Below are 26,217 nucleotides of genomic sequence, written 5' to 3'. Positions count from 1 at the left end.
TTTATGTCAGTTAGGACACAGCGGCTGCATGGACATAGCCACTGCTCCCAGGTTGACAGCCATGCAAGTGTGGTTGCACGGCCCCAAGGGTGCGCTGCCTACATTCAGGGCCGTGCATCTGCACAGCTCTCAAATTGGGAGCAGTAGTTGTGTCCATGCAGCTGCTGTGCCCCAACTGACATTAACAGGACTACCCGCACACATGGCCCTTGCATGGGAGTACGTTTAGGTATGCCATTGTGAACATGGCTGCTCTCCTTTTTTGGTTTCTCCTCTTATCAGGGTTGGTTCACAACATGCCCGCACAGGAACGCACTGTGCGATTCACATGTGGGTCTGTGCAATGCGAATTTCGGCCCATCCATTTTGAAGGGGATAAAATTGCACTGCACCAAAGTAGTGCATGCACTAATTTTTGAAAGCACTGCAACTGGATCGCATGGTACGTAGAATGCGATCCAGTGCAGCAAACGCACTGCATTTGTAACCTGTGTTTGGGGGCATCGTTAACTTTCTATTGTACCCACTCCAGTTCGCAAATGAAGTGCGTTTTGCATGCTAAATCACACAGTGCGTTTCTGTGCGATTCATGTGTGGGCATGATGTGACTCACCCTGAATATGGCTCCTTGCACTGCAGCTAGAGTTGCCACCTCATCCCTTTAAACCCAAACATGTATGAATTACACAGGCTCTGTGGATGATTAAGGTGGTAATGAAACTCAATTTGTGCCCCATCTGGGATGAGGTGGCAATCCTACCTGCAGCAAATCTGACTGGCTCTTTGTGCTGCTTCTCCTTCTACGGCTCTGTGCTATGCTGTAAAGACTGTACAGAGACTGCAAGAGGCTTATACCAAGACAAATGAAAGTACTTACCACCACCCCCTCCCTTTAGAATGTAAGCTCTACAAGCAAGGCCCTCCTGTACCTTTTGTATTGTACTGTAATTGTGTTGTCCCCCCTATACATTGTAAAGCGCTGTGTAAACTGTTGGCGCTATATAAATCGTAGTAGTAATAATAATAATAATAATAATAATAATACTACTTACACCACTTTCAATTAAAAATACAATAAAATTATGTATTAAAATGATTACAGAGCTACAGGACATTGTGTCCTTTATATCTGCCTGGAGTTAACCATAAAAGTGTTACTAAACCCAGGACCCCGCATTCACTATATCTGGTCTCCCACAGTATACAGAACATGGAAATGCAATTATTTTAGTAAATATAAAACTGCTAAATATCTTTTCTCATCAGCAGTATATAGTAGTCCTGTGACTTTGATCAATGTCCGATTAAAACTTGTAAGAGGAGTTTTCATCCACCTCTGACTGTCCCATGAGGCTGCAGGACTCCTGACTCTCTATCTGGACATTGCTGATTAGTCCTGCGCTGATTACATTTACCCTCCCAAGAAAAAAAAAAAAAAAAACCCTTGAGCAATACACACCTAACTGAGCATGTGCAGAGTGACTCCAAATGCCCAGGATTAACCTTAGGTTGTGGAACTTAGGTTCCACAGTGAGTATAACAAGCAAGAGTTACTGCATATACAGACCGATTTTATTGTTGTGCGTTTAGTAACACTAAATATAAGTATTGATGTATGTACCAGAGTAAAAAGGACAAAAGTGTGTACACATGGCACGGCTGAAATGCATTTGCCAGGCAGTGCCACCACCAAACACAACATATTTAATCAGGCTGTGCTACTCGCGGTTGCGCCGCAGCGTTCCTGTTCAAAAAGCCTGTTCGGCTGTCAAAAAAAATAAATAAAAAAGTAATTCAGGAGGTGGCAGTATCACTTCCTGAATGCCTGTCAGCCACACTTGCACCGCCCGATGAAAAGAGATCCATTGCAAATGGCTCTTCACACAGAGAGACGCACGTGTTTACGAGCCTACAGTTGTCCAACATGCATGAAGACAAATCCTTTGCATTAAAAAAAGGACAGCCAGCGGAAATCTCTTTTTTTTTTTTTCTGTACATGGAAAGTAAAAGATAATATCTGATATCTATCCAGAAATCCATATGGTGGAAAAAAAATTCATGTTGGCAGTATAGCATCTGTCTCCTTATGAGGCTTCCTAATCATGTAGGAAGCAAATACCGGATATTTTGTTGATCAGCTTGGAGTACGGCTCACACACAGTGTATTTTTGCTGTGAGGAAAGCAACAGACATATCTCTCTTCATGTATTATACATTTGTACTGCAGATTTTTTATTTTTTTTATGGGAGCACCTTAATCGTCACCTTTACCTGTACACCTTTTCTCTTAGGCCCCTTTCACACTGGGGCGGTGCGGGCGTCGGCAGTAAAGCGCCACTATTTTTAGCGGCGCTTTACCATCGTTTTAGCGGCGGTCTGCGGCCGCTAGTGGGGTGGTTTTAACACCCCGCTAGCGGGCGAAAAGGGGTTAAAACTGCCCGCAAAGCGGCACTTTGCAGGCGGTATAGACGCGCTGCCCCATTGATTTCAATGGGTAGGAGCCGTTTAGGAGTGGTGAATACACCGCTCCTTTCACCGCACCAAAGATTCGGCTAATAAGACTTTTTTCACCGTCCTGCTAGCGCACCGCTCCTCCGGCTTTCACACTGGAGTGAAAGGGGCCATTTTTTTCAGGCGCTACACAGGCGCTATTTTTAGCGCTATAGCGCCTGAAAACTGCCCCAGTGTGAAAGCGGCCTTAGTGATGTTTATTGGGGGGTTGTTGTAATTTCAGCTATTTCTTCCTAAGCTATCACTGCATTAATAGAACTTAGTTTTGTGAGATACTGCATATTGATTGTCAAATTAGTGAGTACACCCCTCACATGTTGATAAATTTTTTATTATATCTTTTCATGTAAAAACACTGAAGAAATTACACTTTGCTACAATGTAAAGTAGTGAGCGTACAGCTTGTATAAGGCCTCACTGTACACTTCAGCTGGTAAACGGATGTTTAGGAGCAGTTGGCCATTTTTTTTCAGCTGCCCCTGAACTCTCCTCTATGTTATCTTATCAGTACATGTACACAGGGCCATTTATAGTCATTTCTAGGCAGTTGAGTTTTTTGCGTTCCATTTTTTGGAACGAAAAAAATAAAAAATAAATAAATAATATTCATATATTTCTGTAATTATATATATATATATATATATATATATATATATATATATATATATATATATATATATATATATATATATATATATATATACACACATACACACACACACACACACACATTACACACACACACGATGGATGTACAGAGGTATTTAAAACGCCAAATGCCTGTTGCAGCTTATAAACGCTTACCATTTCATTTACAAACCTGAGTTTTTTTTCCTTGTTAAAAAAAATAAAATAAAAAAAAATAATGAAAAACGACGTGGCTAAATGCAGCAGGTAAAACGTGGCTAAATGGGCATTTTTAGATGCCGGTTTCTAGCTGTCAAGTTAAATCGTTCAGGAGGAGAGGTTAAACAACGTCCCGTGTACCTGAAGCCTAATGCCATGTACGCACAAGCGTTTTTTCCGTCGGTATAAACTCTGAAGGTTTCTCCAACGGAATTCCGCTCAAGCTGTCTTGCATACACGTGATCACACCAAAAGTCTGACCGTCAAGAACGCGGTGACGTACAACACGTACGACGGGACTAGAGAAAGGAAGTTCAATAGCCAATAGCTTCCATCTCGTACTTGCTTCAGAGCATGCGTCGCTTTTGGTACGTCAGAACAGCATACAGACGAGCTGTGTTTTTTTTATAGAAATTGGTTCCCTCAGAAAAATTTAGAACATGTTCTCTTTCTAGGTCTGTCAGAATTTGACGTAAAAAGTCAGATGGGGCACACACACACGATTGGAATATATAATATAATATATACCAAAATAATAATGCATATAACCGTGTAAATTTGCTGTTCCCTCAAAAAACAAACACACAGCCATTAATGTCTAAACTACTGGCAACAAAATGAGTACACCCCCAAGTGAAAACATCCAAATTGGGCCCAAAGTTTCAATATTTTGTGTGGCCACCATTATTTTCCAGCACTACCTTAAACCCTCTTGGGCATGGAGTTCACCAGAGCTTCACAGGTTGCCACTGGGGTCCTCTTCCACTCCTCCGTGATATCACAGAGCTGGTGGATGTTAGAGACCTTGAGCTCCTCCACCTTCCATTTGAGGATGCTCCACAGATGCTCAATAGGGTTCAGGTCTGGAAACAGGCTTGGCCAGTCCATTACCTTTACCCTCAGCTTCTTTAGCAAGGCAGTGGTCCTCTTGGAGGTCAGTTTGGGGTCGTTATGTTAGAATACTGCCCTCTGAAGGAAGGGAATCATGCTCTGCTTCAGTACGTCACAGTACATGTTGGCATTCATGGTTCTCTCAATAAACTGTAGCTTCCCAGTGCCGGCAGCACTCTTGCAGCCCCAGACCATGACACTTCCGTCCCCATGCTTGACTGTAGGCAAGACATACTTGTCTTTGTACTCCTCACCTGGTTGCCGCCACACATGCTTGATACCATCTGAACCAAAAATACATTTATCGTGGTATCATCAGACATGGTTCCAGTAATTCTTACCCTTAGTCTGCTTTGTCTTCAGCAAACTGTTGGTCGGCTTTCTTGTACATCATCTTTAGAAGAGGCTTCCTTCTGGGATGACAGCCATTCAGACCAGTTTGATGCAGTGTGCGGTGTATGGCCTGAGCACTGATCAGCCCCCCCCCCACCCCTTCAACCTCTGCAGCAATGCTGGCAGCACTCATACGTCTATTTCCCAAAGACAACCTCTGGATAGAACGCTGAGCACGTGCACTCAACTTCTTTGGTTGACCATGGTGAGGCCTGTTTTGAGTGGAATCTGTCCCTGTTAAACCGCTGTATGGTCTTGGCCACCGTGCTGCAGCTCAGTTTCAGGGTCTTGGCAATCTTCCTATAGCCTAGGCCTTTATTATGTAGAGCAAAAAAAAATTTTTTTCCAGATCCTCAGAGTTCTTTGCCATGAGGTGCCATGTTGAAATGCCAGTGTCCAGTAAGAGTATGAGAGCGATAACAGCAAATTTAACACACCTGAGACCTTGTAACGCTAATGAGTCACATGACACCGGGGAGGGAAAATGGCTAATTGGGCCCAATTTGGACATTTTCACTTGGGGGTGTACTCTTTTGTTGCCAGCGGTTAAGACATTAATGGTTGTGTGTTGAGTTATTTTGAGGGGACAGCAAATTTGCACTGTTTTACAAGCTGTACACTCACTACTTTACATTGTAGCAAACTGTCATTTCTTCAGTGTTGTCACATGAAAAGATAAAATAGTTACAAAAATGTGGAGGTACTCACTTTTGTGAGATACTATATACATTCCATGTTACTTCAGGTACAACTAAACTCAATAAGTAAAAAGACATATCTCCAAACTGTTCCTGATTTTGAGGGACTGTCCCTGATTTGGAACAAAGTCCCTCTGTCCCTCTGAAAGATAGCAGTACACTTCCTGGTATGCAACGGTGCCTAGGCCTAAAGACCTATAGCTATCTATCTTCAGTATGAGGGCTAAGGCCCTGCTGCCTCACAGTATCAGGAGATCTAGTGATATCACATCTGTGCCGCTCACTTTTCTCCTTGCTGGAGACTCTGATATGAGGAAGCAAACCCCAGCATCTACCAATATGGCCACTTCCACACAGAGACACCGTGCAGAACATGATATAGCGAGTTAAGCTGGCCACAAATAGATTAAAATCCGGATGGTTTAGCAGGGGACTGGCCAGCCCATGTGTGGCCGTTCTCACTCGAAAGAATTCAATCTAGAAAACTTCTTTTGTTTGGGCTTGTTGGAAAATATTTCTTGATCACAGCTGCAGCCGCTGATCAGTGTATTCTGACAGTGGAGCAGACTCTGCTGTCAGAATACAATGTCTCAGCGGGGAGTATTCCTCTATCGAACTTGAATATATGGATGGAGGAAAAACAAAGAAATCTGTCTATGGCCATCTTTAGTAAGGGGAAGAGTTTAGTCAGCTGCAGACAGACCACAGGAAATATTGGTGACTGGTCATTTACTTTCTGCCTGCCTTCATTTTTCTTAGCCCTTGTACACACGGTCGGAGATTGCGACAACCAAATCCATCGGATTTTGTCCGAAACTGTTGCATACACATGGTCGGACAAACGGACGTGATGGCGTTATTTCGTTACGACGGGACTACGTTCACGCTAGTAGCCAATAGCTTTGGTGTAGGAATTTGATCTGAGCAAGCGTGGCACTTTGTCCGATCGGAATTCTCTACACATGATCGGAGTATGTCCGATCGGAGCATTTTGTCGGAAAATTTTACCAACAAGTTGGAAAACTTGGTCCGTCGGATACTCCGATGGAAACAGTCCGATGTAGACCCCACACAGTGGGAATATCCGACAAAACGGTCCAATCGGACACATTCCGTCTGAATCTCCGACCGTGTGTACAAAGGATAAGACAAATCTTCCAGCATTCACTACCTCTTTAATCATAGCTAATCTTGGCAATGATGTTTTTGTATTATACACTTCTTTCACAGAAGTCATCCTTGCAACTCTCCGGCTGTGGGGTGGTCTTTACTTTTGTTTGTCTTGGAACCCTCAGCAACCAAGCAGAAAAATGTTCTAATCTTACTATGGTGGACAGGAATTGCTCTGGGTTACAGCACGATCACAATGCTTCCCATGCCATTATAAATGTATATAGATTAGCCAGAGAGCAGGAGATGCCAAATAATTACTGAATCAATATTGACATAAAAAGGTAAATTACACACTAATGGCAGGAAAGAGCCAACGTTCACACATAAGATACCATTACATTAACTATGACTTTACATGATCAGTGTGCCTTTGTTTTGTCCCAGATGAAAGGGGTCTGTCATTTCCTTTCAGATGCAAACCTAAAACCATCATCTATCTTCATTTTCAATTCCTCTGTGTCTCACAGTATAAGATCTGACTACATTTCCCTTTCTAGCTGGACTCCTTGAAGTAGGGGGCCTTCCCACTCTGCAGGAATAAGGAGGAGTGGCACTAATGTAGCACCCTCTATCTCAGGTAGGTTGTGCTTGAGGAAATTGCCAGTGCAGGTAAATTTAGGCAGGCCTAGAAGTGAGCAGAAGGTGACTGACATGTGGCTTCGCCTCTCTGGCGCCTCCCTCTGGTTTCTGGAAGGTTCCAGAAAAGAGGTGGGGGGAGAGAGGATTGGAGTGGCATGAGGTATCTGGGAGCCCTGACCAATCCCCAACTAGGACTCACAAGGGTGGCAGGCCTCCTAGATATATCCTGGGTCAGCCTACCGGGGTAATTGTTGGGTGGAAGGACTGAGCAATGGAGTGTTATGTTGTCAGGGCCTTTGAGGGAGTCCCCTTTTTGAGGGGAGTGACCTTGGGCCTGGAGCTCAGCAGGAACTTCTCCATCAGGGGCACCCTGGCGCCACTCCCCTACCCTCGCCAAACACTAAATGCATACTGGATAGATTCATACAGAACATGAATCTATCCACTGCCGCCGCGTCCACCCCCTATTCATGTGTCCAGCCCCTTTAAGGTCACCAGGCATATGAATTACAGTGGGCAGGTTTTTTTTTTTTTGAAGCACTGATTAGAACCATAGGCTCTAATAGGCTTCAAAATAGGGTGGACTCGGGATGAAGAGCATTGCGTCTGGAGCCCCCTCAGGTGTGTTGCAACAGTGAATTTTCATTCACTGTTGCAACACCGGTTCTCCTCCCAGCCAATCGGGAAGCAGGTATAAAACCTGTTTCCCGATTGGCCAAAACATCTGGCGATCCTATTGGAGGCCTAGCGTCAGGAGGAGGAGAGAGAGGAGACACAGTGGAAGATGCTCCAGGAGAGGACACCGGAGCAGCTTTCCCCGAAAAATGTTTTCAAAGAAATTGAGAGTGCCGATTTGATAACTTAAAAATGTCAATTTCACACTCTTCATTTACGAAAAGGATTTTTTATAAAGTAAATGCTGTAAACTACTTTAGTAGTGAGATATTAACATCCTGCATTCTCACGCCTCAGATCAGCCAAAATTCCTGGAACTCCACACCTCAGATGAGACCCAATTCACACCACTACCCCCCCTGCATATCTGTTTCACCCCTATACCCACCTGCTCATCTGCACCACCACTGTACTACCCTGCACATCTGCCCCACATCTGTCCCAACACTGAACCCCCCTGCTCATCTGTCCCACAACTGAACTCCTTCTGCTCATCTGCTCCACCACTGTAGCCTCTTGTCATCTATGATATGTGTGATATGCAGAGTGGTGAAAGGAAGCAGAGATGAGACACCTCTACCTGTCCTGGCACACTCATCCTGCTGATCCACCTCTCGTATCCAACCCACGTGCTTGTATGTGTTGTCACATACAAGCATCTGGAATGGATACGCAATGATGAGCTCGGATCAGGGGCATTTTCTGAAAGCTGTGGGCAGGATCATAAGTTGGGTCCAGACAGCTGAGAAAAAGTGATTGGGTGTGATTTTCATTGCTCTGAATACTGGCTTTGGCTTAAAAGGGATACAGAGTGCAGGAGTTCAGTAGTAAGTGACACGGAGGTTAAGGAATAATTTCAACAAAGTTCCCAGAAGCTTAACAGTAATTCCACAAACTGTCACCTGATTGTGGTTTTCTCAATCACAGTGAAATCCATTCTTTCTGAGATTGGTAGTAGCAACCAAGCGAGTCATCTTCCTACAGATGGTGGATGGGGCTAGCAGGACTGTGATTGGCTTTAGTATTGGCCAAGACGGTCCTCCTCCTGGAAACAGGGGCCGCCCCCCGCCTCCCAGCAGAACTGCACCCAATCTCTTCCCCATCAAAATTCGCGGCTACAGCAAAGTTAGAGAACCAAAACAACGTTTCCCATCTTTTACAATGTGTGGGGGCACAGTCCTCCCCACCACTGTAGGTGCGATGTGGGGGAATTCTGAAATTAGAATGCATTTGTTTCTCACTGACACTCCCCTGCTGTTGGGGAGGGAGTCCAGTGCCCTGCAAAAGAGGCTTGACGTGTCGGGGGTTGCCTACCGCTGTTGTAAAGAAAAGAATGCTACATTCTAAAAGAGAAAAAACAATGTCCATTTTACAAATTCCTGTAGTTTACACAGCCATTGTGGCTGTATTATTGTTGTAACCACACAGTGGAATAAAGTAATACTATTTTTTAATTTTTTTTGCTCTAACAATTACCAAAAATTTTCTCTGAAAAGTGAACTGTTAGTACAGCTACTGTAGGACGTGCAGTACTCCACTGTATGTGAAAATAAACCACATGCTAATCAACAAAAAGAGTGCCGTGGAAAGTTGCAAGTCCCTTGTAAAATTTTCGTCAGCTCATGAATTCACCACACCTTAAAACAATGCTAATGAGCAGAGCCTTGTTCTGGCATCTTGATGAACTTAGAGAACACCTTGTTCTCCACTCGCTCCTCCCTGACCTTTCCTCTGCCATTTGGTATGAGCCAGGCAGTAGGGGGGGGGGACAAGGCCATGGGACAGTGGTGTCCCTTTTATTATGCCATGTTATTATTTCCACTACTGGGCTGTCACATGAACTCCCTCTGAAATAATGGTATGCTCCTGCCTGCATGGGCAGACACTGTCTGTGGCAAGGCTCCCAGGAGTTACGCAGCTTATGCCCTTCAAATCTTGAAGGTCAATGAGATCAACCCCATGAGAGAAAACAGGCTGCTAAATACACACTGGCATGTATAATGTCACACACGTTCTGTGATACACTACAACACAACAGTCATGCTGGGACACACACTGTCAACAACAGGCAAGGCTACCCAATTATGCGTACAAATGTGGCCCCAGATGGAATACACATGCTGAATGCCTGCACTGGAACCGTAATATGTCAACACAGCATATCTGTACTTTCTGCTATGCCCATATGAATAAAAGAGCCACAGAGCATGAAACATGCATTCCCATAAATAAAACATGAAATCGCTTTCATACAGGTCAAAAATGACATCATTATGAAACTTTAGGTAGTACTGTAAAAAAGATGCATTTTCTTGCAGGCTGTGGAGTTAGTGTAATATCATACCACTGTATGAAGCACCACCATGATAATCAAGGAATATGAAATTCCTATGTACAACTGTGACACATAATTTGACTAGATGATGTCACACTAGGACAGCCTTTCTTAACCTTTTTACCCCTTAAAGTAATTTTCAGGTCTTGGGGAACTCCTACTAAAAAGGAAAATCATTGAAAGGGACAGTTGGGGATATGCCCTTTAGATTGTGACCAGAAGGCCACCATTACTGACAGTTACAAAGATCATTGGTGTCATTCTGCTGGCTCCGTCAAGTGCAATTGAACATGTAACTATCCAGTCGCCATCAAATGGAAGGTCAATCGGTTACAGATAAAAGGAACCTCCCCCCCCCGCAACCTTTTGGAGGAACCCTAGTTGAGAATGGCTGCTATAGAACTTTATATCAACACTACGTTAGCTATTTTACACTTGCCCTGTGCTTTATGGCCAATGTCACCAGTCATTCTGAGCAAACAGAATGAGCATACTGGATGGGGAAAATGTAGGCATCTACATAAAAAAAAAAAACAACATTTCATAAAGGCATTGTAAAAATGCAATCATGGGATTTATTTTGATAGCAATTTCACCGATAACCACATTTTTCACTCATTTAAAAAAGCCTAATTAAACAAACAGTATGGCCAAAATGTGATTCAGGTTGATTGAGTTAAAGTGTAAGTAAAACCCCCTATTGTTTTCAGCCAAGGAAGCTGCCATTTTTCTACAACTGCCGAAATGCTGCATGTGATCAGTTATGACACTAGCCATTGGATGGTTTGACAGTTTGGTTCAGAGCACAACCAATGGGGAGTGTTACATGCACGTGCCGGAAATGAAACTTATACCCTTCATTAGAGATCACATGCCATATGACCAGAACTGGAGGGAAACTGCAGCAGTTTCTCCAGGAAAGGAGAGATACTTCAAAAACTTCTTTAATGCTGGGCATACATATTTGGAATGTTATAACAACAAGGTTTGTACAAATGACTGAAAATAGCCATCAATTCATCAAGCATCTCTATATTTAATATTTCGAATGTTGGAGTGGAGTTTCCCTGATCCTTTCACACTGAGGTAGTTTTCAGGTGTTTTAGCACTAGAAATGGCCTCAAAATAACGCCTGAAACCCATCTTCCATTCATGTCAGTGTGACATTTTACATTGGGGCAGTGGGTGCGCTTGCGGGAAGTTAGGAAAAATCCTGCAAGCAGCATCTTTGGGGCGGTTTGGGATCGCTGTATACAGAGCTTGCAAAACGCCCTGCCTATTGAAATGAATGGGCAGCGCCCCTTCGTTAGTGTTAAAAGTGCCCCACTAGCGGCTGAAAATAAAAATAAAAAACGAGCGGCACTTTAGTGCTAATGGACGGGCGCTACAGTGTGAAAGTAGCCTGAGTCTGCAGTTCAGCTGCAAACTACAAGTAAGCCTGTACGTTAACGTATAAGTTCGCCTTTAAAAAAAAAAAAAATAATAATAATAAAATGCACACTTTTTTGCAGGTAAAAAAATATTCATTTATTTTTTAGGAGCTTGTAAACCAGATCATGGGTGTAATGCCATGTTCCTGCAGACTGTCTGTGTAGCTGTTTACCCATATCTCCAATATAATTAGTCAGATACACAATGGGGTTTATTTACTAAAGCTGGAGAGTGCAAAATTAGGCTCACTTCTGCAGAGAAACCAATCAGCTTCCAGGTTATATTGCCAAAGCTTCATTTAACAAACTGAGGTTAGAAGCTGATTGGCTACCATGCACAGCTGCACCAAATTGTGAGCGCTTCAGTTTTAGTAAATCACCCCCAATGACTCAGAAAACTACCTACAGCATTCAACAGTGCCCTGGTAATTCACTGAGAACTACAAGCTGACAGCGTCAAAAGGCCAGCTGTCGTCCACCTTTTGGAACATGTTACAAATGCACCAGCCTCCACCCGAATATGGGTGTAATGTGTCCCAAAAGGCGGGGGACAGCTGGTCTTTGAAGCTGTCAGCTTGTAGTTCTCAGTGAATTACCAAGGAAAAAATATAGATTTGCATGTAAGCCTCTAGAGGGAGCTCTCAATTGCTCTGTGCAGTTGCAGATGCCTGGTTGTTATGCTGGTTCAATAGCTTCAGCAATTTTAGCTTCCAAAACAAGAATGCAGCTCAGGAGTTTCCAACTTCAGTTTGTCTTGATTTGTATACTTGTTCTGTGTCAGTGACCATGCTGAAGTCAGAGACAGACCGCCAGGAAATTAGCATTTCTAGGAGTAGGTCAGCAATGGCAGCCTGTGTATTTCTCAGTGCAGGCATCCTGAACATAAAGAGAAAATATCAGCCTCACGGCAAGTGCATTATTTCCAATGAATCAACAGACTTGTATTGTGGGAAGGAACAGTAAAGCACAACCACTGCGCAGCAAGGAGGTAGTCCCTGTATATGGAATGTACCAAATTATGGCTGTAATTATATAAATACAAGATACAAAGAAACAAGGCTGTTGAGAAGGAGATAAATCCAAATGGACTATGTATAACTGGAGGTGAACACCTTGTTCCTAGCACACAGGTGAATCTGTGTCCTTGCAACTGCTGCATCCCAACAGACATCAATAGGATTGCATATGAGTGGATGTACGGAACACCCTGTGCAGGCATTGGCAGCCCTTCACAGCAGTGTATAGATAGGTTATAGGTATGCCCGTGTAAATGAGGCCGTTTGATGCCTCAGACAGGGGCTACTCAAACAATAGAAACGTATGCCTCTTGTTTTGTAAAAAGTTCACTAAATCGGCTGTAATTAAATACAAAATTATCTAAAAAGTATACATTTTTGATACATCGTTTATCTTTTGAACGAAACTCCTGTGTTTACACAATGGCAGCACAACTCATACTGCCCTTCACAGAGTAAACAAAACAGCTTGGGCCTTGTGCACATAGGGTATCTGTTTGGCCCCTCTGGATACAGTACCTTTTTTCCCTGGCAGGAGAAAAGCTGAAATGCGCTTAAAGTTGCATATTGCACATGTGTTTAAACATATTAAACATTTGAGCATTAATGGATTCTATTGGCCAAAATATTTTCTTTGCCCATTGGAATGCATTAACACACAAACATACCTAAAGGTGTCTAGCGTTTGGGCATATTTAGACACGTTTACAAGGGTTTAGATGCGTGCAGCTTTTTTTTTTTTTTGCTCTTCAGCTCCTCTCGAATGCGCTGGCATTTACCCCCCCCCCCCCCCCCCATTTTCAGCCTAAAAGAGAAGTACAGGAATTATTTTAGCTGGATGCAGCATCGGACTGATACTGCATCTGTCCCCCGCCAGCTCTGAGGCTGGGAACTGAGCGATCAATTGCTCAGTTCTAACAGCTCTGTGAGCAAAGAGCTGGTAAATGTCAGGGCTGTGCTGTGAGCGATTGGCTCAGGCTCTTAGAGGCTTGCCGAGAGGCTGAGCCAGGTGACGGTCCAGGCACGTGGGCAGATCCAGACCATATGGTCATGATCTTTCCCGAGCCTGGACTGGCTCTGTGACTTCAGTGCACTGTCTGTGTAGAATATGTCACAAGAATGCAGAATGATCTGCTCTCCTGTTATCCACAGGAGAAGTACAGCCAAACGAGCTTTGACTGTACTTCTCATTTAAAGCAGACCTTCAGTTATTTTTTTCCAACTTTCCATCTATTAAATCTTCTGCCCTTGTTGTTTTAACTTTGGATAGTAAAACATTTTTTTTCTGGCAGTAAATACCTTATACAGCACACTTCCTGTTTTTTGTCTGGTCATTAGCATAGGCTTATGACATCATGCACAGCACTCTCCCACTCGCCTGAGAGTTTGCCAGGAAGGGAGGGGGGGGTGAGTCATGAGGGCCAATGAGAGCTGCAGAGCTGGAGGTATGCCTCTGTAAATCCAGGAAGTCAACAGGCAGCAGCTTCAGCTGCCCACAGTTAAAATGACTGCAGCCAAACTTAGTGGAGGGAGATTTATGTAGCATATTTGGCAAGTACAGAATCACAGTATAATATTATATATATATATATATATATATATATATATATATATATATATATATATATATATATATATATATATATATATATATATATATAATATGCATGCCTAGTGGGACCTCAACACGATGTCACCTCAACAATGAGATATCAGTGCCAATCACTAAAGCTGATCATACAGGTAAAGATTTCAGCGATGTGTCATCCTTTGCATTCCTCTTGCCATTGCTTGTTTCTGGAAAGTGCTCACAGCCAAGACAAACTGCAGTTATACAGGAGCCATGTTCTTCATAACCGTTTTCGGCTCAACCACAGCAGGATGGGAGAGAGGCAGACTGGAAATTCATATATTAGGGTTAGAAAGCACCTAGAAAACAAGGGATAAAGTACTACAGGTACTTTGTACCATAGGGGACAGGACTGTAAAATACAAATTCTAATGACATATATAATAATATAATGTCTAAATATATAAATTAAATATATAAAAGGGAACAAGACTTGAACCGTAAATAATAATTTTTATTAAAATTTTTTAAATTTTTTTTAAATAACAAACATGTCATACTTGCCTCCACTGTGCAGCTCGTTTTGCACAGAGTGGCCCCGAAACTGCTCTTCTGGGGTCCCTAGGCAGCTGTCTCGGCTCCCTCCTGCAAGGACTCCACAACTTCATGCGAGCTCCCTCGCATGATGTGGCGTGCTTGCGGGCACGCTCCCGTGATACAGCTGGCGGCCGTAGCCACTCACTGTATCACTCGGCCCCGCCCCCCGGCGCGCCTCATCAATTGATGTGATTGACAGCAGCACCAGACAATGGCTGCGCTGCTTTCAATCCATGCGCTGTAGCCAATCAAGCCAGGCTGATGGGCGAAGAGGATGTCGGAGGCGAGCGCGGGACTTTCAAGGGGGTCAGGTAAGTAAAATGAGGGGGCTGGGGGAGCCGGCATTGTCAGATGTTTTTTCACCTTAATGCATAGAATGCATTAAGGTGAAAACACTTTTACCTTTACAACCCCTTTAAGGCCAGATTCACACAGTTGAATGTCAGCCTCCAAAAGGGAACTCGCAATGGCAAAAGTTATAGGCGCACTTGCAATGTGTGACAACACCTATTCAGATAAATAGGATGCCACAATGTAGCAGGTAAAAATAAAAGGAAAAGCCTGAAAAAAAAAACTAAAAATGACTGCAGCCCCCACATCTAAGGGCTGGTTACATTTTTAGTCCTGGGTCTAGATATGCTTTGAGTGATGATTCTTAAAGCTTATGTGAAGTCACTTATTTTAAATCACATCAGGCAACTGAAAAAACATCCCTACATCTCCCATACAGTGCCATAGCTAAAAATAAAGCTTGAAATTCCTGTAAATGCCACCTTTATTCCATGGTCATGAGACCACACAGGCTTCATTTTCCAGCTTTTACTATGTGTGGGGGGGGGGGGGGGGGGCTTGGCAGCATTGTCTGAGGATAGGCAGCATGACATATGGGCTGGCAGGGAATGTAGTTCCCCATCTACTGATGTTCTATTTCACAGTGCAACCCACACTACTACAGGCTGCTGGTTCCGATAGCACAGATCTTTCTACGAGCCACTGTCAATCAAAATAAGCAGGGCTGGGCAAGGGACACATTAATAAGGCTGGCAATGGGCACATAGTGTGTCAAGATGGCACTCTTTAGCTCCTAAACTACACAAACTGACCAGGTCAGCAAAGATCTGCTTCCATGCTTGGCGTGGTCAGAATGCTGGAGGAACACAAATTGACAGGCAGAATGGGTAGGTATTAGCTCATAATTGTCAGACTTCCATAAGTCTGACAATTTCATACTTATTCAGTTCAGCTTGCATCTGCATTGCCATCTGAGCAGAGGGAATTTCTTCTGACTTAAAACGGACGCTTTACAAGCTCTGTGACTGTTTTTGCACATTTATTATAGAGGATCAAGCATTGTTTCTGGGCTTGCCAAGGACATTAGAGATGAGTGTTCCCCATGCATGTGGGTCAGGTGTTAAGTGCACCCACTGAAATCTAGGGTGGCAAAATATATATATATATCTCTCATGCAGAGTCGTCTTTATTATTAATTTGACCCTGTGCAAAAAATTTTTGGGCCCTCCCGAATCCACTTATCAACTATTTGTGGGCAGGGTGAGCTCAAGGGACAGCAGCTTTGGGCCCCACAATGACTGGGCCCAGGGCAGCTTCCCCTTTTGCCCTGTGTTAAAGACGGCCCTGATCTCATGTTGTTTTCTGAGCTTAGAAGTGTGAACAAGGACCATCAGAAAGAATGGGATTCCACATGTTGAGTTAGGCATAGGAAACAAGCTGAAAAACACACACACACACACACACACACACACACACACACACACACACACACACGTAAATGAGGACTAAACATTTTCCCCTGGAAACAACGTGAACCGATTTCAATCTTCCTCCGATGGATGCTGCTCACAGCAGAGGTCCGGTGCGTCCATGTTCTCCGTTTCAGGGCCGAATCAGGGCCAATTTTTAGCCAAAGACGCACAGCGTTCCTGTGCAAGCCACTCCACAGCCGCAACGGAGATATGTGAACCAGCTCCATAGAGAGCCAGTCACAATCTCCCATCATGCGAATTGGATGCGGTGAAATCTGCATCGGTGTGAACCCAGCCTCTGATGCTGTAGCACAGCTTCTATGAATGGAGGAGCTGGATGGAAAGGGGGGGGGGGGGGGCATAGTCAAGCACTCTTGATGAAAAACTGCCAGCTTAATTGGTCCTGTTAACCCCTGCCGCACCAGAAAATTAAGGAGGCGGGTGGGTTAGAGGATGAAGATTTTTTTAGGAATCCAAGAGCCAAGCAGCACAAGGGACACATCAGATAAATAGTAAGTCACGTCCCTTTTACTGATTTAGGCTTTTTTTTTTTTTCTGTTTTGACTAAAAACTTTAAAAAATGCATTAGCGGCAGACTGAAATCCATTTGTCAGTCTGGAAAAGCTCTTGTTTTAGCAGAGTACTAAGTACTCCCTAGTGTTTTGGAACTCCAGAAGCTTCTAGGAAGATCACAAATGAAACCAATGGATGCATTTCTTTGGGAATGGAAATTTCTAGATTTTATCAAAACCCCCAAAAGAGGACTTTTTACCCATCAGATAAAGTCGTAGATCTCCTCCTCAGTTTGCCAGGAAAATAAAAATCAGGTTCTCCCTGTTTTAAGAAGACGATTCTCACGCAAAGCGTCCTTTAATTGCAACAATTTGCTGTGTGAATGAAGAATAACAAGTGTAACAAGACTGATTGGAGGTATGCAGCCTTTCAATGCAGGACCAGTCCTATCTAGAACAAACTGTACACAAATCTGGAATAAATACACAATTGGCTTCAGGCAGTTCAGTCATTTATCTAACCCAGCCTCTCCTCTATGTCACTGTAGTTTGCCCAGCATTACGCTTGGCATGTAACAAGGGAAAGCATGCTGCAAGGCAATAACATGTCATCACTCTCCTGCTATTCATACTCAGCGCATGGAAATTACCAAGAAAATTATTTTTAAAAGACATACATTTAGATTTATGTACATGCTTTACAATCAGTTTTCATTAGTCTAAGCTAGACTTCTTACTATATGATCATCTACATGTATATTAGAATAATTGTGAAATACACAGGGCTAGAGAAGCCCATTGAGTACACAACTTTCATCCATCCAGGCGTTATATTATGGATCCCGGGTCAATCAAACTACATATATACTATTAAAGCAATTATCCCCTTAAAAGTAACAGAGCATATTTTATCTGTGAATACCGGTAGGCTTATTCTGCCCATAGATCAAACAAGTTTATCCAGCACTGCTAAAGAGTGCAGATAGGATAGGATATCGGCAGCAGAAGATCTGCTTAACAGCTGGTGCCGCCAGCTGCCAAAATACGCAGACAATGCCTGCATCTGATTGGATGCCGGTGATGTGTTGAATACTGTCCCCCATCGGATAGTGTCCGCCCTGTACTGCGCTTGCGCAGTACGGAGGACAAGAAGATTCCGAAAGTCTCTGAAGAGGACGGCGCAGTGAGTCCAGGTTCAAGCCTCACCATCCAAGTGGACATAGAGTTAGAATAAAAAATAGCCGAGCGAAGCGAGGCCGTGCCCGAAGTGTGGCGATCGAAGTGAGCCAGCAACAGGCCCTGTTACTATGTGCTACCGTATGTTTACTTGGATGGTGGGGCTTCCACCTGGACTCAGTACGCAGGCGCCGTTCTCCTTCTCCCCCGTACTGCGCAAGCCCTGCGCCTGCGCAGTATGGGGCGGACACTATCCGATGGCCGGACAGTTTTTGACAGAACACAAGCATTGTTCATCCAACAATTTTCCACTCTGCTCCTGCGATTTTGCACGTGTCAGGCAGAACAGGCCAACAGGGCCACCCTTCATGATCAACCAGTCAAAATTTGCTCTGTGTATGCCCAGCTTTAAGCTAGCCATAGATAACTAGCTTAAAGCTGAATTTCCACATCCACACATTCATGGTGGATAGAGGAATCCACCCTACTGTGCTGTTGTATTTTACAGGCGGGACTCTTCCACTGATCAGTGCTGGAGCGCTGATCGAAGATTAATTTTGCAACATTCCCGATCAAGAAATATTGGATCATTAGGTCGACATCTCTTGAGCGGGGAATGGCCATAGCTGGGTCAATATCTGGCCAGTCCTTGCTGAACCAGACCATTTATGATCCATCTATGGCCATGCTTTAGATTTAACAGCTGGTTTCTTATGTCTTGAAGACCCCAGTACCAAGACCTCCCCTCAATCTCTTTACACAAACTCGTCTAACTGCTTGTGCTACAAAATCATCCCAAATACATAGATAGATAAGGGTTGTGAATTTTTTTTCTACAATGACGACAATGAAATTACATTTCTACTCCACACATTATTCATACATCACCATCATCAACTATGCATTTACCATACATGGTTTAATTCTACCAAAATATAAAAAATCCCCATATTAAAAACAAGACAAAGCAATAAAATAAAACTATGTGCAACTTTCATTTCATTCCATATACTGTATATTACAGATCCAGTACAGAATGTGGACCCCTCTGTAATTTCTACACCATTCATTCAGATTTGAGAATTCAAATGTAGAAAACTTCAGACAAAAAAGGAGAAGCATGGATTGATTTAATGCTACAGCAACCACCAGAAAATAAGATCTCAGTTTGAGATACACTGACCCTACAAATCATGGGTGGGCAAATTAATATGGAATTCAGGAGTTAAGCCTCGTACACACGATTGGATTTTCCTCAGACAAAGCCTCAGACTTTGGCCAAAAACTTGTCTTGCATACAAACGGCACACAATTGTCTGCCAACAAACACGAATATAGCAACGTTCTACGAGCTGATAAAGAGGAAGTTCAATTGTCAGGTGCCACCCTTTGGGCTCCTGCTAATTTTGTGTTAGTAGAAGTTTGGAGAGTGTTGATTCGCGCTTTTAATTTAGTTTCTGAGCAGCGTTTCGTCAACCAGCCATGTCGCGGAATTGGAGGAAATAAAGTGTTATTTATTATTGGCCTTGGAGTTATTGCTTTGACCCAAGTCCAGTCCAGGAACAGGAGGAGGAGGATTTATTGGACCAATTATGTCATATGCCTTTGCTGCGGAAGCTCCAGTAGAATAATCCGGATGCTTTTCAGAATTATCTCCGGATGACGGACCCCTGCTTTCACCAACTCTTGGCATTGTTGACCCCCTATATCAAGAAGCGGGACATATGCATGAGGCTTTTATTTTATTTTTTGGTTGAATAATGATTTGATTTATTCTATTTTCTAGATTTTTGGATGCATAGAATGCACTTTTTGGTTAAATTCTATTGGCAGATAGCATGTCTAATTTTATTGGTTCTCTTTTTTTAATGCACAATAAAAAAAAAAAAAGAATGTGTAGAATAATACTTGACTATGTGTTTTACTTCAAAATGACAGTTTGGGAGTAGGCAGTTACATTTAAAAAAAAATACAATGTAAAATTAACCAGGGACACCAACAGTTGTATCTTTGATCTTAAAAACTATGGGATAATGGTGTTGCGGTAACTTGCCCAGAAAAAAAAAAAACCAAACACACAAGCATAATAATAATAATAATAATAATAATAATAATAATATTATTATTCTTGATATCACTAGAAAATAAAAGCCTTTTAAGGGTCCTTTCACACGGGGCGGATCAGTTCTGATCCGCCCCGTGGATGTCCGTTTGCTCAGCGGGGATCACTCCGCCGATCCCCGCTGAGCAGGGAGATGACAGGTCTGTCTCCGCACACTGTGCAGGGACGGACCTGTCACAGCGCCGCTCTCCCCTATGGGAGATCGGATGACGACGGACCGCAGTGCCCGTCGTCACCCGATCCGATCCGCAGACGGATGGAAAAATAGCTTTTTCCTCCGTCACACTTTTTCGGATCGGAGCGGGTCGGATGTCAGCGGACATGTCACCGCTGACATCCGACGCTCCATAGAGCTCTATGGAGCACCCGTTCAGGTCCGCCTGAAAAACTGACAGGCGGGCCTGAACGGGACGTTAGTGTGAAAGGGGCCTTAGACATGTTTGGCAGAACTCCATCAGTATCACCAGCAAAGCAGTTTCATTATTATCTCATTAAAGAAGAAGAGAATGTGCGCTGTATTTCGAGATTTCATAATTTACCACGTCACGAATGTTAATTCTCCATTACGAATGCTAGTTTACAAGACTGACCGCTTCCAGCTCGTCCTTGCTTCTGAGCATGTATGTTTGTACTTTGGACTTTTGTCTGACAGACTTGTGTACACACGATCGGAAAATCCAACAGACATTTGTCTGTGGTAAATTTTAAAGCCTGCCATCCAATATTTGTCTGCAGAAAATCCAACAAAAATTGTCCGATGGCGTGTACAAACGGTCGGATTTTCCGCCAACAGCCTGACATCACGCAATTCCCATCAGAAAATCTGATCGTGTATACGAGGCTTTAGTCTGTCCAATCTAGGAGCCAGCAGGATTTTTTTTTAGGAGCAACCTTTACGCCTTTACACATGGGGTGGGCTCCATTGGAGTCCGCCTGCTTAGCAGGGACTCTGAGCAGGTGGATGGCTGGTTCGTGAAACATGTCTGTTAATACCCGCTGCTCCATAGAAGAGACTGGGGGGTCCGATCGGGTCTGCCTGCAATAAAAAGCCATTGGCAACTAGAGAAAGAAAACCTCAAAAAAGTCAGACTACATTCAGAGGGGCCAAAAAGCAGCCGTGGCTGGCAAGTATCAAGCTCTTGCTGGTGATTTTTAATGCTGCCCGCATACAATGTGTGCAAACAGCAGCGGCTGTCAAATCTGTACACTGTACAAAGCTATGGCTGCCATAGCCACTGTTTGCATGCAACTGCTTGTCTGAGCACCAACAAAAACAGAGCCTCTGACTGATCCTGGATGTGTCCAGGGTTGGCATTTCTGCAGGGCACAGCTAATTGGCCCATTTGTATGCAGTCATAGCACAGAGGATCCACGAGGTGGCGTCTGGCTGCCTCTGAATACCGCAAACTATCTGCACTCCATCGCCCGTGTGAATGTAGCCTAAGGCGCCAGCTGTCATCTCTATGGAGCAATGGCTACCTGGCATATATCCAACCCTGCTTTAAACATGTATCTGCAAACATACAGAACAATGAACCAGCTACATCAATCCTTGTTTTAATGAAGCTTGCAACCTATTAATCTTTATGCCCCTTGCAGAGAGGTTGTCAGGGTGAAGGTACACGGCGAAATGCAAACTTCTTAATGCACATTCTACTTACATAGTCTATTTCTTCATTCACATGAAAGGCTTTTACAGAGCAAGTCAACACTTTAAAAGAATTAAAAAAAAAAAAAAAAAATTGTGGTTTTCTTTTCTTTTTATTTGCTGCATTTGATGTATTGTTAATTATGTTCACGTGTATGCATAGGCATTTTACTAGCTTTCCAGTATTTGTATTTAAATACAGGTTAAGAAGTAGATACATTGTTGTTATTACCCATATACCCTGGACATTTATGTAATTGTATTACCCAATACATTGCAATGTAACACTTATCTGAATGTCCCCAACACTGATTAATGGACATCTGTTGCATTCTGTACTGGTATACACAAATCAGCTGAAAAACAATAGCAATCCAGTGTCCTTTTTACAGGACTAAAAGCACTAGGTCATATGGGCGGCTCTTATCATGCATTAGCCAAGACAGAAATCAATAAACTATTCCCAAGAGCATGGCGGGTAAGCTGAACTCAATGACTACTTACGCGCTGAACCAATAGATACTTACATACAGTATCTAGTGTCATTACAAGGAGTAAAGAAATTTCAGCCTTTTGGCATTATCAAAAGAATTAAATGTGTCAAATATTTTTTATTTTATTTTTTTATACGAAAGATTAAAAAAATAAAAAATAAAATAAAAAGAAGGAGGGAAGGAAGAAGGTTTGTTCATGGATATCACACACACACACACACATATATATATATATATATATATATATATATATATACACACATACATACACACACACACACACACACACACATCCTGTGTAATAATATTAATTGCTTTAATAGCATGTTTTTATATAAAAAAAATAAACAAACACACACACACACACACACACACTATTAGAAGCAATTATTATTATACAGGATTTAGATTATAAAATGCAATTCTCTTCTTTTTCTTTATTATAAAGTAATATAAGATCACTGCAATGTGATTTTTTTTTTTTTATCAATGTCAGGTTCATATTTGTGCATCTGCATTTTCATGCATTTTTTTAAATGCACTTTTGATATGATTTCCCCATAAAAGCACCATGTCGAACCAAAAGAAGCACCTACACCTTTCTCCACCCCCCCTTTCTCCACCCTCACAAAATCACACTGTGTGGAAAGCCGACATCCATCACAAGCTTACAGACGTTCAGGCATTGCTATTCCACCCAGATATTTACAGACTAGGACAGAAAGAAGGACCCTTATGGCTGGGGATGCAGACATTGACTGCAGTAGTCTGATACATACAATCAGCACTGTCCTGCTCCACTTGGCACCTCTGCCATTCAGCAAATGTCTGACTTTTTTTCAATGAATACTAGGCATTCTTTGATAGGATAATGTGATGAATATGACACCATCCAGGTCTCCTCTCCACCTCGTCCAATCAGGGAATTATTGTATTCATTAAAAAAAAAAAAAAAATTCAGGACATTTGCTGAATGGCAGAGGCACCAAGCGAGCAACTCCCCCTTTCAGTGTATAGACATCAAGTTGCTTAAGCAGCACCCAGAAAAAAAAAAAAAAAACTAGCGATGACCCTATGAAGTGCAGACTACTAGTGAATTTCTGCATCCCCAGCAGCCCTTCATAGGTGACACATGGATAATTACATGTAACCAAGCTGGATCAGTGTAAGTTTAAAAATAGATCATTCCTGGAGTTGAGATTTAAATAAAATAACCGAATTTTCCCAAAATAATTCATACACACCCCCTACTTCACGACCCTGCAATTTATATTCCATGAAATTGGTTCTCTGTGCTTTATGCCTCCATGTAGTGTCCATTGTGGGCTCCTGAACCTCTCCTTTTCTCCCTCATATGCTTGGAAGGAGCAGCAAACGTTACTTGCTGTCATGTACACCGTTCTCTATACACTACATATCCCATAGTCCACAGTTCCTAGTTCATCTGGGTGGCAGGCAAGTGAGAGAGACTAGGTTCCTATATACAGTGAGATCATGGAGAATGAACGTAGACACACAGCAGCAATACAAAGATTTAAAAGGTGGCTGAGAGCAACAGAAGGTACCTTTTTTTATGCAAGAATACATAGTTGAATAGAATGTTATAATGTTGTCTACCAGCCAGTGCATGCCCTGCACCCATATACACTATATTGCCAAAAGTATTGGGACACCCGTAGAGTTCAATATTGAGTCGTCCCACCCTTTGCAGCTATAACAGCTTCAACTCTTCTGGGAAGGTTTAGGAGCGGGTCTATGGGGATGTTTCACCATTCTTCCAGAAGCGCATTTGTGAGGTCAGGCACTGATGTGGATGAGATCTGGCTCGCAGTTTCCACTCTAATTCATTCCAAAGGTTTTCTATCGGTTTGAGGTCAGAACAGTCAAGTTCCTCCACCCCAAACTCACTCATCCATGTCTTTATGGACCTTGCTTTGTGCACCGGTCCAAATCATTTGGTGGAGGGGGGATTATGGTGTGGGGTTGTTTTTCAGGGGTTGGGCTTGGCCTCCTTATTTCCAGTGAAGGAAACTCTTACTACGTCAGCATAGAACACCTTTGGAATAATTTGGAGCAGAGACAGCTAGGCCTTCTTGTCCAAATGCGCTTCTGGAAGAATGGTGAAACATTCCCATAGACACACTCCTAAACCTTGTGGACAACCTTCTCAGAATAATTGAAGCTGTTATAGCTGCAAAGGGTGTGCCAACTCAATATTGAACCCAACGGACTAAGACTGGGATGCCATTAATGTTCATGTGTGTGTAAAGGCAGGTGTCCCAATACTTTTAGTAATATAAGGTATCAGCAAAGACCCAATTGAATCCAACCTTAGGGAAACATTTGGCTGTCTCATATCACATTTAAGTTTTATATAAAGCTGGAGGGCAACAGGTTGAGCACCCATATATATATATATATATATATATATATATATATATATACACATACACACACACACACACACACACACAGTTGAACTTCCCAGGATGGCAGCATTATAGGGAAGGGAAGCAATGGCAGCCCACTCTTCTCTCTCCTTGCAGGGTCGGATCTATGACCTTGACATAGAGATCAGGTTGGTGGAAGGAAAGCTGCGATTCCCCCCTATAGGAATTATTAGCAGTACATTGTAATGAAGGGGCTCCTGATGTCCATGCAGTAGGCGGGTGTCAGGTGAGTGCTCGGTGTGTTGTCACTACACGTGGGGCCAGTGTACAGCTTGTTTGTGAGTGTGGCTCCAGCAATGTGGGCGGGGCTATGTGTTTGTGGGAGGGGTGATGTGTGTGTGTGTTTATGGTAGATCGGTGTAGAGTGTGAGCTCCTGTGCCTGCACACGATCCAGTATGGTGTGTGTATGTGATGATCCGATGATTGGTGTGTATTATGAAGGCTCGGTACAATACACGGTGGGGAGAGGAGCGATCCTAATAGTAATGGATGGTGGATGGAGAAATAGAGAAGGGGGTGATGGTGAAAAGACAGGCCATCTGCTCCGCGAAATGTCACTACAACACACACAAAACTGCCATCTGTCACACCAGCACATGCCACCGTGTCCCCTGCCCGTGCATACTGTCACACTCCCCTGCATATCACTAAGGGGCCCCATGGGGCCACACACAAAGGGGCACTCACTGTGATGTGGGGTTCCCTGTGCAGACTGTCTCTTCCTTCCCCGATCCTCTGTGTACAGCTGTCTGCTCTGCTAGATGTGAGAGACACCCAGACAAAGACACATAGACACTCCCCGAGCAAGAGACAGTCAGGGGAGGGGCTTCGGGGGGAGGGGCACACAGAGACTGCTATGAGACTCAGGCCAGGGACTCTGATATCTGACAGCATACAAGTCATAGCAATGACACACACAGACCAGGGAGGCATGGGGACATAGCGATCTGTGTAATGTGACAACCGAGCACAGCACGGGGACACGCGATCATGGCTGCACTACATACATCCATCCAGGATCATGCCTGCCCTACACTACATACACCCAGGATCATGGCTGCACTACATACATACACCCAGGATCATGGCTGCACTACATACATACACCCAGGATCATGGCTGCACTACACTACATACATACACCCAGGATCATGGCTGCACTACATACATACACCCAGGATCATGGCTGCACTACACTACATACATACACCCAGGATCATGGCTGCACTACATACATACACCCAGGATCATGGCTGCACTACACTACATACACCCAGGATCATGGCTGCACTACACTACATAGATCCAGAGGAAGGGTGGACTACATACATACACCC

General features: G+C 43.4%; 1 protein-coding gene across 2 annotated transcripts in view; it reads right to left on the bottom strand.

Annotated features, from left to right (window-relative positions):
- Positions 1 to 25,704, bottom strand: part of NDRG2 (NDRG family member 2) — an 85,532-nt gene extending 59,828 nt beyond the window's left edge. For both annotated transcript variants that reach the window (XM_077461164.1, XM_077461165.1), the window contains exon 1: positions 25,568 to 25,704. The gene's annotated coding sequence lies outside the window, so the exon portion shown is untranslated. The remainder of the gene's footprint in view (positions 1 to 25,567) is intronic.
- Between the last annotated feature and the right edge of the window lie 513 nt (positions 25,705 to 26,217).

Source organism: Lithobates pipiens, unplaced genomic scaffold, assembly GCF_037356315.1.
Source record: "Lithobates pipiens isolate NorthernLeopardFrog02 unplaced genomic scaffold, aLitPip1_a1.2 Scaffold_3, whole genome shotgun sequence".
Taxonomy (NCBI): Eukaryota; Metazoa; Chordata; class Amphibia; order Anura; family Ranidae; genus Lithobates; species Lithobates pipiens.
This window is presented reverse-complemented; position numbering and strand designations above follow the sequence as displayed.